This window comes from Centrocercus urophasianus, unplaced genomic scaffold (genome assembly GCF_019232065.1).
Source record: "Centrocercus urophasianus isolate 14NV4802_14NV808 unplaced genomic scaffold, USGS_Curo_1.0 seq_13, whole genome shotgun sequence".
Lineage (NCBI taxonomy): Eukaryota > Metazoa > Chordata > Aves > Galliformes > Phasianidae > Centrocercus > Centrocercus urophasianus.
The window spans coordinates 26,347,345-26,355,782 of NW_024884475.1; positions in this window are offsets into that span (position 1 = coordinate 26,347,345).

Sequence of the window (8,438 nt, forward strand, 5' to 3'; positions counted from 1 at the left end):
AGTATAATAAATGTGAAATATTCCAAACATAACAAAATCCGTCAAAAAGATCATGTATATAGAGATCTGCTCTTTCAAGTATTTTTATACTTTCTAAGACAGAAAATTCAAAAAAGCATGATTTTAAAGAAAATGACAGAAATATGACTATTTTTAAGCTTGCAAGAGAATATTAAATTAGCAGTGGTCTAATGAAACAAAGCTGTTCAGCTAATAATCTTCTCTCCTGAGTCTTGCAAACCAAGTTCATTCTTTCATTAAATTCAACTCTGCAAGGATTATTCAATGTGAAAATGCATCTGAACTTGAAATTTAAATATTCCAGATGTTCTTCTGAAGGGTTCTTTTAAGGCATTTCTGTGCCTGAATGGCATTAACTTTACTGTATCATAACCTAATTCTATTAATTGAAGAGTGTCACCAGTTCCATGTTTGACCAGAGAAGCAGGAAAGACCGTAAGAAGTGACACATTTCCCATTACAGCCAGCTTGTAAAATTACATCAGATGACTAAAGTTATTTTATTTTTCACTTCACAGAATCACAGAGGTTGGAAGGGACCTCAAGAGATAATAGAGTCCAAGCTTTCCTCTAAAGCAGGTACCCTACAATAGGTCACACAAGTAGATGTTCAGACAGATGTTCAGGTCTTGAATATCACTGTAGGAGACTCTGGGCCACCTGTTCCAGTGCTCCATCACTCTTACCATAAAGAAGCTCTGTCACACGTTAGCACAAAACTTCCTATATACAAGTCTTAGGCTATTGCTCCTTGTTCTATCACTACACACCACTGAGAAGAGCCTGGCCTCATCCATTTGCCTCCCATCATCCTTTACATATTTATAAACATTTGCCAGATCACCCCTTCAGTCTTCTTTACCCCAGGCTTAACAGATCCAGGTTACTCAGTCTTTGCTCATACAGGAGATGCTCCAGGTCCTTGATCATCTTGTAGCCCTCTGCTGGTCTCCTAGGAGATCCCTGTCTTTTTTTTTAACTGAGGAGCACAGAACTGAGCGTAGTATTTTAATTATGGCCTCCCCAGAGCAAATGGGTGTTATCTGTTAAAAAAGAAGTAGATCTATCATGGGATGATTTTCTCTCCTCAAAACCAGGAACCTGTCTCGTGGCAAAAACAAAGGCTAAACAGTGGCAGAGGAAGCCAACTAAATCTTTGCCTGTGAAAAAAAAGGTAAGACAATAAAGGCAGCTAATTACAAGCACTATATCAGAGAGGACTCCTTTATCAATACTACTTTGCTCTGAGTATTAGGACTGATTAGGAGTGATCCCTGGTACCCATTTCCCACTGCTGCCAATGCTTTTCCTTCCTTATTTTGAGGTGCCAGAGTTAATAAGTCTTCAGAACAATTTAGGCTGAGAGATCTCTCTCCAGGGTCAACCAGTCTAATTCTCCTGAGGTAATTGCACACTCTGCAGATGTTTTCCACCCCAGTTATATTTTTTTCAGTCTAGAAGTTGTGTATTTCAGGAAATCTGTAAACAACACAGTCTGTATTACTACCACCATAATAGATTAGCATCAAAAAACAAGTAACTTTCTTCAGGAGAGAGTTAGTCAGTGTCCAAATATTTGAGTGACCCAGTGAGTTAAGTCTTCTTATTGAAGATTCAGTGTCTGAACATTTGAAAATTATCTATAAAATAGGAAAGAAAACTAATCAAAAAGAAAAAGGTAAGACTATTTCCTCATATGCTGACAGCTTTCATATGTTTGAATGCTAGAGAGTAAATGGTTTATTCCTGTCCCTATTGAAGTTACTCAAAAAGTTGCCATTATCTTTCCTGGAGGGAGAAACAACCACTGTGGGTTTCTGAAGAGATAAATATGGGTCATCATGAAAAAAGATCAAAGCAACTGAATCAAGAGCATAGACATGCTTTGAAACTAGATTCTATGTGAAACCCTGAATTCTGCACTGTTACTTTTCTTCTGAAATCCACCCAGTCCCCTGACCATTACAATGAGACCTATAGGAAGATAAGATTTGAATATTTTCATGAGGTGCCTAAATGTCTGTCTTCTTTCCAAAATAAATCAGCTAAATCCAAATAATTACTACTTGTGCATGAGGAGATGTTCCAAAATGGACATCTTATTTAACCATGTCCAAAAGTCACACTGCTGTGACGTCGTATACTACCTTCCTACAGCCACCCCCTAAAAACAGTGCTGACCATGCAGCAAAAACAGGTAAGGCTTTGTCTCCTTGTAATCCTGCTCATGGCTGATGATCAGAAAGTACGTCTTGCTCCGTGGGGAAAGCTGTGAAGCATTTCTATATTGCCTTGATACTGCTGACAGTTGCTTCTAACCAGGAAAGTAAAACACTTCTTTCTGGTGCCATGAGGAACTTGGTGCAGTCAGAGCATTATAAACCACTTAAAGCCATTGACAACAGAAGCAGACACTGAGTCTCATTCTGCTTTTGGACAACAATCTTCTATGTTGAAATAATGATTTCTGTTTATGCTGTGCATAATGGCTTCTGAAAGGTCTCTGGTAAACACACTCACTGTTTAAAGGAGTATATAAACTCAAAATGCATTAAGTGGAAATGCTTCTATTTTCATGTTTGAGAAAATAACATATAATTTCATCTACTTACTCTCCTTGAAGATAATTTAAGGTTATTTTAAAATTTAAATTACCAAAGAATAAACAAAATCCAGAGTGTGCTATTTCATTTTTTTTTCCTTTTATTAAGAACTTAAATATTACAAGCCAATCTTAATATCAAAATTACACATGGGTAGCAGGTTTTTTCTGTGTTATAAATCACATTAAAACCCCATGTGCTCATGGGCTCTTCCATTGCCTGTCAAAAGCATTATTCTGTGCAGGTTTTATTCTTGAAAAATTTTTATTGCTGGGGAAAAAAAAAAAAAAAGCTGGATCTTATAAATATTTTGGAGCTTGAATAGAAACATTCAGACATGCCACTATTTAGAAAATAGTTTTACTGAAGAACTACTTGGTAGCAAATCAGCTATTACTGCAATGGAAATAAAGACTTTCATTTATTTCAGTATAGCATTCAATAATTAGCTTTTAAATCTTTCAAGGCGAAAATTTCCTCATCTTAATGAAATTACTGTAGTTGCTACATTACCCACATTATAATGGAGTTTCATTTACGATGTGTATCATCGGTAACAGAAGTGGTTTTACTACTTAAGGGTCAGTTACTTCCAAATTTTCTTCACCCTGCTACAATTTCAGTTGTTAAAATATCTTAAGGGACCTGAAGCTTAATGAATGAATTATTATTTTCTTTGGGTAGATGCCCTGGGTAGACTTAAAGTTGTTTTAACAGAAAATAGTTTATTTTTGTATACAACAGAATTTATATTTGTCAAGTTTGTATTTACCATTTTGTGCCTAGTGGAAGATACTGGTAGGCCAGAGTTCATTGATGTATTAACAGAATTAATATTAGTTAACATTAGATAGGTTACTATCACACCTGGAGAAGCAGAATGGGAGGATTGTATACTAAAATGGCATTTAAATCACAGTGTCAGGAGATTTGGAAGCAAATCTTCAAATGGAGAGACGTAATAATTCAAGAAAAAATAAATGTACATGTACATCACGTGTCATTTTATGAGTTGTCTATAAACAATTCTTCAGAGCACAACCATAAACATTAGAGTTCTTATTCTTTGACAAGAATTTCTGGTTCCTGAAGAGAAAACAGTTTTCCTCACTGATTCAAAAAACTAAGAGATGAACTGAGCATTTTTAGCCACATGAGATACAGGTATTTACAGTCTGCATTTAGTTTCATACACTGCTAATCGTTATCATTGATGATATTTGACTGTGAAATAATAATACAGAATAGCTGTATATTGAAAAGAAAGTAGGACAGATGCACTCTGAAGAAATTACTAAACATTTAGAGTCTAAATAAAATGCTTTATTAAAATGAAGCCAATTTCTGTCAGATTCGGAGGCTGTGAATAACTGCTAAAAACCATAAAGACTAAATAAACATATGATGCTGGACAGAAGAGAAATGCAGATGTAACTGATAAAAAAAGATAATACTAGTACTTTTTATGCACTGTCTGAAAATTCCTCATTGTTAATGTATAGTAATCTATTTTGCAAGTCTACATATAAAGCAGTTTGGTGATATTATTTGGATTTCACCAACCACAGACAGTAAACGTGTCAGATAGGTAAAGAAGATTCTACAAAGAATCAGCCCTTGGTGCATAGCATTGAAACTTCACATTTACATACATGCACAAGGAAAATACGAGTGTCTTTTTCAGCTAGATTTCTATTTCATTATACTATTTTATCATTAAATGGCTTCAAGGAGGATTAGGAAAGAAGACCACCGCATTTCCTAAATTTCCATCCCAGTCCTAAGTCTTCAAGAGCTACACAGGAGTTAGACACAATTTCTCTGAAAATTGGCAAGCATAAGTTCTCTCTTATCTTTTAAACTTTCTGCTCCCGGGGAAGAAAGTAAGCTGCGTTTTCGATTGAGTACACAGATCTAACAGGTCATTTTAAAAGGAAGGATATTTAAACTGTAGTAACACCCTTTGATAACAGTAGAATTATCAGAGTCTGGAAAATAATTTCACATCTCTAAAATTCAGAACACATGATTTCAGATTTTTACCATTTTGAAATAATACTTAGTCCTACTAAGGAGTCCATAAAGTATGGCAGCATCAGAGATCCTCATCATATATGAAGTTTGTATAATTATTTTAAAATTCTGTATCATACCTCCCAGAATATTTACTTTAGGTTTGTTTTGTAGTTTTTCTTTGTTCTTTTTAAACCATGCTGTCATTCTGTAGCATAACATGACATTTATTTAAAATTTATTTACAAAAAAATAAAAATCTTATATTTCTCCTTTTTTAGCTATGTTAGTTTTATCTTTTGCAGATGCTCTGACAGACTGAAGCACATGAAGACAACTTTCAGAAGATTAAATGACAAAAGATTTTATTCAAGCTTTTACAAATTTTGTGCTAGATTCTTTATAATTTATTAAATTTTGCTTTATTCTAAATATCTGAAAAACTGAAATTCCAAATACTCCTTTGTTCTGTGTCTGATAAAGTATCAGAAATTAAATTTGTGGATATATGTAGGAATAGATTATGCTACCTTATTGACTGGCATGGCATGAAAGATCTGAGAATGTGATCATTTCATTAAAAAAAAAAAAAAAAAAAAAAAAACAACTTGGCATGTTTTTACGTACTCATATTTTGGATAAGAAAATAGTTATTTGCTACTTATCTGAAGGTGAAGAACTTAGGATACTTACAGTTAAATTTTGCATAATTTTAACAACTGTAATGAACAAGATAATATTAATCTTCTAGCTCTGGATAAGTCATTACTGAATGCCTGAGTAGTTTTAATCTGTTTAAGAATCACTGCATAATGGCACAAACCGAAAGTTCACCATCTAGATTCTTTCACTGCCATGTTGGTCATAGCTTAATGGACTTGCATACAGCTAATGAGGAGGAAAACATCCAAGGGACTTAGATGAATAATGTACTAGGTTTAAACAAACACATTACCAAAGGTTTGTTTCCACATTTGTTGAACAGTTTTAAATACGCTTAGCCACAACAATATGCATAAAATTACTGCTGAGCTATGAAGCTAAGAATACCAGAGGAACTGTAATTCAATATCGCCTTAAAAGGAAACAATGCATTAGTCTGCCCTGATGTGCTAGTTTGCCCTGCACTGACTTACAGTGCTACATCTGTTGAGGCTGATGATAATTTGTGCCAGATGAAAGAGACATGGATTGCAGCTGCAGTATGTGACAAATTTCCTCCTACAGTACAAACCACCTGAGCGATTTATTTATTTTAAACTATCTGAATCATGAAACAACAAGAGTTGGAAGGGACCTTAAAGACCTAGTTCCAACCACTCTGCCATGAGCAGGGTTGCCACCTGATCAGGCTGCCCAGTGCCCCACCCAACCTGCCTTTGAATACCTCCAGGTATAGAGCATCCATAGCTTCTCTGAGCAGCCTGTTCCAGCTCCTCAGCACATTCTGAATATAGAATTTTCTCCTAATCTAAATTGGCTAATTTAAATCTCCTCTCAGTTTAAGATGTTTTACTACCTGTCTTATTACTATCAGACCGTAAAAAGCTATCACCATCATGACAGTCCCCTGAACCTGCTTCAACAGCTCCTGTTCCATGTTCTTCTTGTGCTGGCAGCCCCATGCCTAGACACAGTCCTTCAGATGGGACTTCAATAGGGGTGAGTAGAAAGCAGACAGACACACCCTGCTGGCCTTCCAGGCTGCAAGAACACACTGCTGACCCATGTCAATCTTTTCATCCAATAGGACGTCCACGTCCTTCTCAGTAGGTTCTCAGGTTGTTCTCTTACCTGCAGAAATATCTGGAATTGCCCTGATCCAAGTACAACATCCTGCATTTAAACTTAAGTCTGATTAGGTTACACATGTCCACTTTCAAGCATATTCAGGTCCCTTTGGATAGCATCCCTTACTTTAATAGTGTCAACTGCACCACTTGGACCCTGCTTGGTCATAGAGCATGACCACTTTGGCTAAGACCACGTAACCAATTTCTTATTCTTAAAATAGCTCACTTTTTCGCAAGTTAATGCTAAGAACGTGATGCGGGAACACATCAAAGACCTTGCAGAAGTCCAGGCAGATAACATCTACTGCTCTTACTTTGTATACTGATGCTGCAACTACATCAAAGACAACCAACAAACTGGCCAGTCAATTTGCCATTGGTGAAGGTGAGCTGGCTGTTTTGTATTACCTCCTCATCTGGTACGTGTCTTAACTACATCAGCCAGTTCCTTTAGGATCCTGGGAAATATGTCATCGTGCTGTACATTCATTCTCATGAAGTGGACTTGAATGTTGGAAAGGATTTTGGTCTCCCAACCCGTTTAGATATTCAGAAACATAAAAGATGTTCTTTAAGGGGCAAAGAGATATTTAAGACAATTTTGGAATACTTTGAATCTTTTTAACAGCTTCATTCTGTCAATAAAAACCAAGATTCAGGTCTACCAAACTGCTAGGGTGGGGGTAGGGGTAGTCTTCATTCAAGAAAACACTGAAGAATTTGTATGCTAGATAGATGGAAAAAGCAAGTGGGGTGACTCAGGCAGTTTTCTTCACACTCTGGGAAGGAATTGAGTTATTTATGCTAGCTTTGATGGGCTCAAGGCTCATAAGCCTAACTCTCTCAAAGTATTAAAGCATTTGAATATATTTTTGTGAAATCGAATAGATGATGCATTGATTCAAAAATCAATGAATATAAATATTAACCATGTATGAAGGTCAAAGAGGCTGAAACGTGTTTTGCGGCAACTGGGAACAAGGTTATTTTACTGTGTGGATGTAACTTAAATCAACTCCACGTATGCATTAAGAAATAATAAGAAATAATAACTACATCACTGATACATTGGCCATAGGTAATATGCATAACTTTTGTGCTTTGCATAAAAATAAGAGGGCTTTAAAAAACCCTTATATAGCATAATAAAATTATCATTAAGGGAATGTATGTATATAAAAACATCCATATAAATAAGAAACTGAAAGAAGTGTAATGAATGAAAATGGAACAACCATATTGGGGGCATTAGTGAATATTTCATGGAATTTGTTAACTTTGATGGACTGACTAATTAAACAGTAAGGTTCTTGTGATGAGATTTAGCAATGGATCTCAAATACAGCTAACACAACTGCACAAAAATACTGTATTAAAAGCAGATGAAAAAAGATTCAGATGTTAAAAATAACTAAGTCTGTCTACAGAAATCTAGAAGCTATTTTTTTATATTTGAAAAAATGCAGTCACTTTTTCTGTATGATTGCTTCCTTATTTAATAAACACCACAGAAATCCTAACATTTTATTGAAAAATAAATATTTTATCACTTTACTGTCAATGGAAATCAGCTGGAAAAAAAAAAAAGCTGATAAAGTAATTCAGTTGAATGTTCCTTTAAGAGAACAAAAAGCCAAATTCTTCCCAATGAAAAATTCAGGCAGGAAAGATAGTGACTAACAGAATTAATTTATTTCAACCTTATCCTAATATGTGACCTCCTTCAATCTCAGTCCATCAGCATACAAAAGTTATAACTATATTTTTACTTATTGTGACCCACTTGGAATGAAGTTTTTACAAGCTTTATGAGAAGTGGCTGAAGGAGCTGTGATTGTTCAGACTGGAGAAGAGGAGGCTCAGGGGTAACTTTATCACTCTATACAACTACCCGAAAGAAAGTTGTGCTGAGGTGGATGTCAGCCTCTTTTCCCACATAACTAGCAATAGGACTAAAGGAAATGGCCTCAAGTTGAGCGAGGGGAGATTCAGGTCATATGTTAGGAAG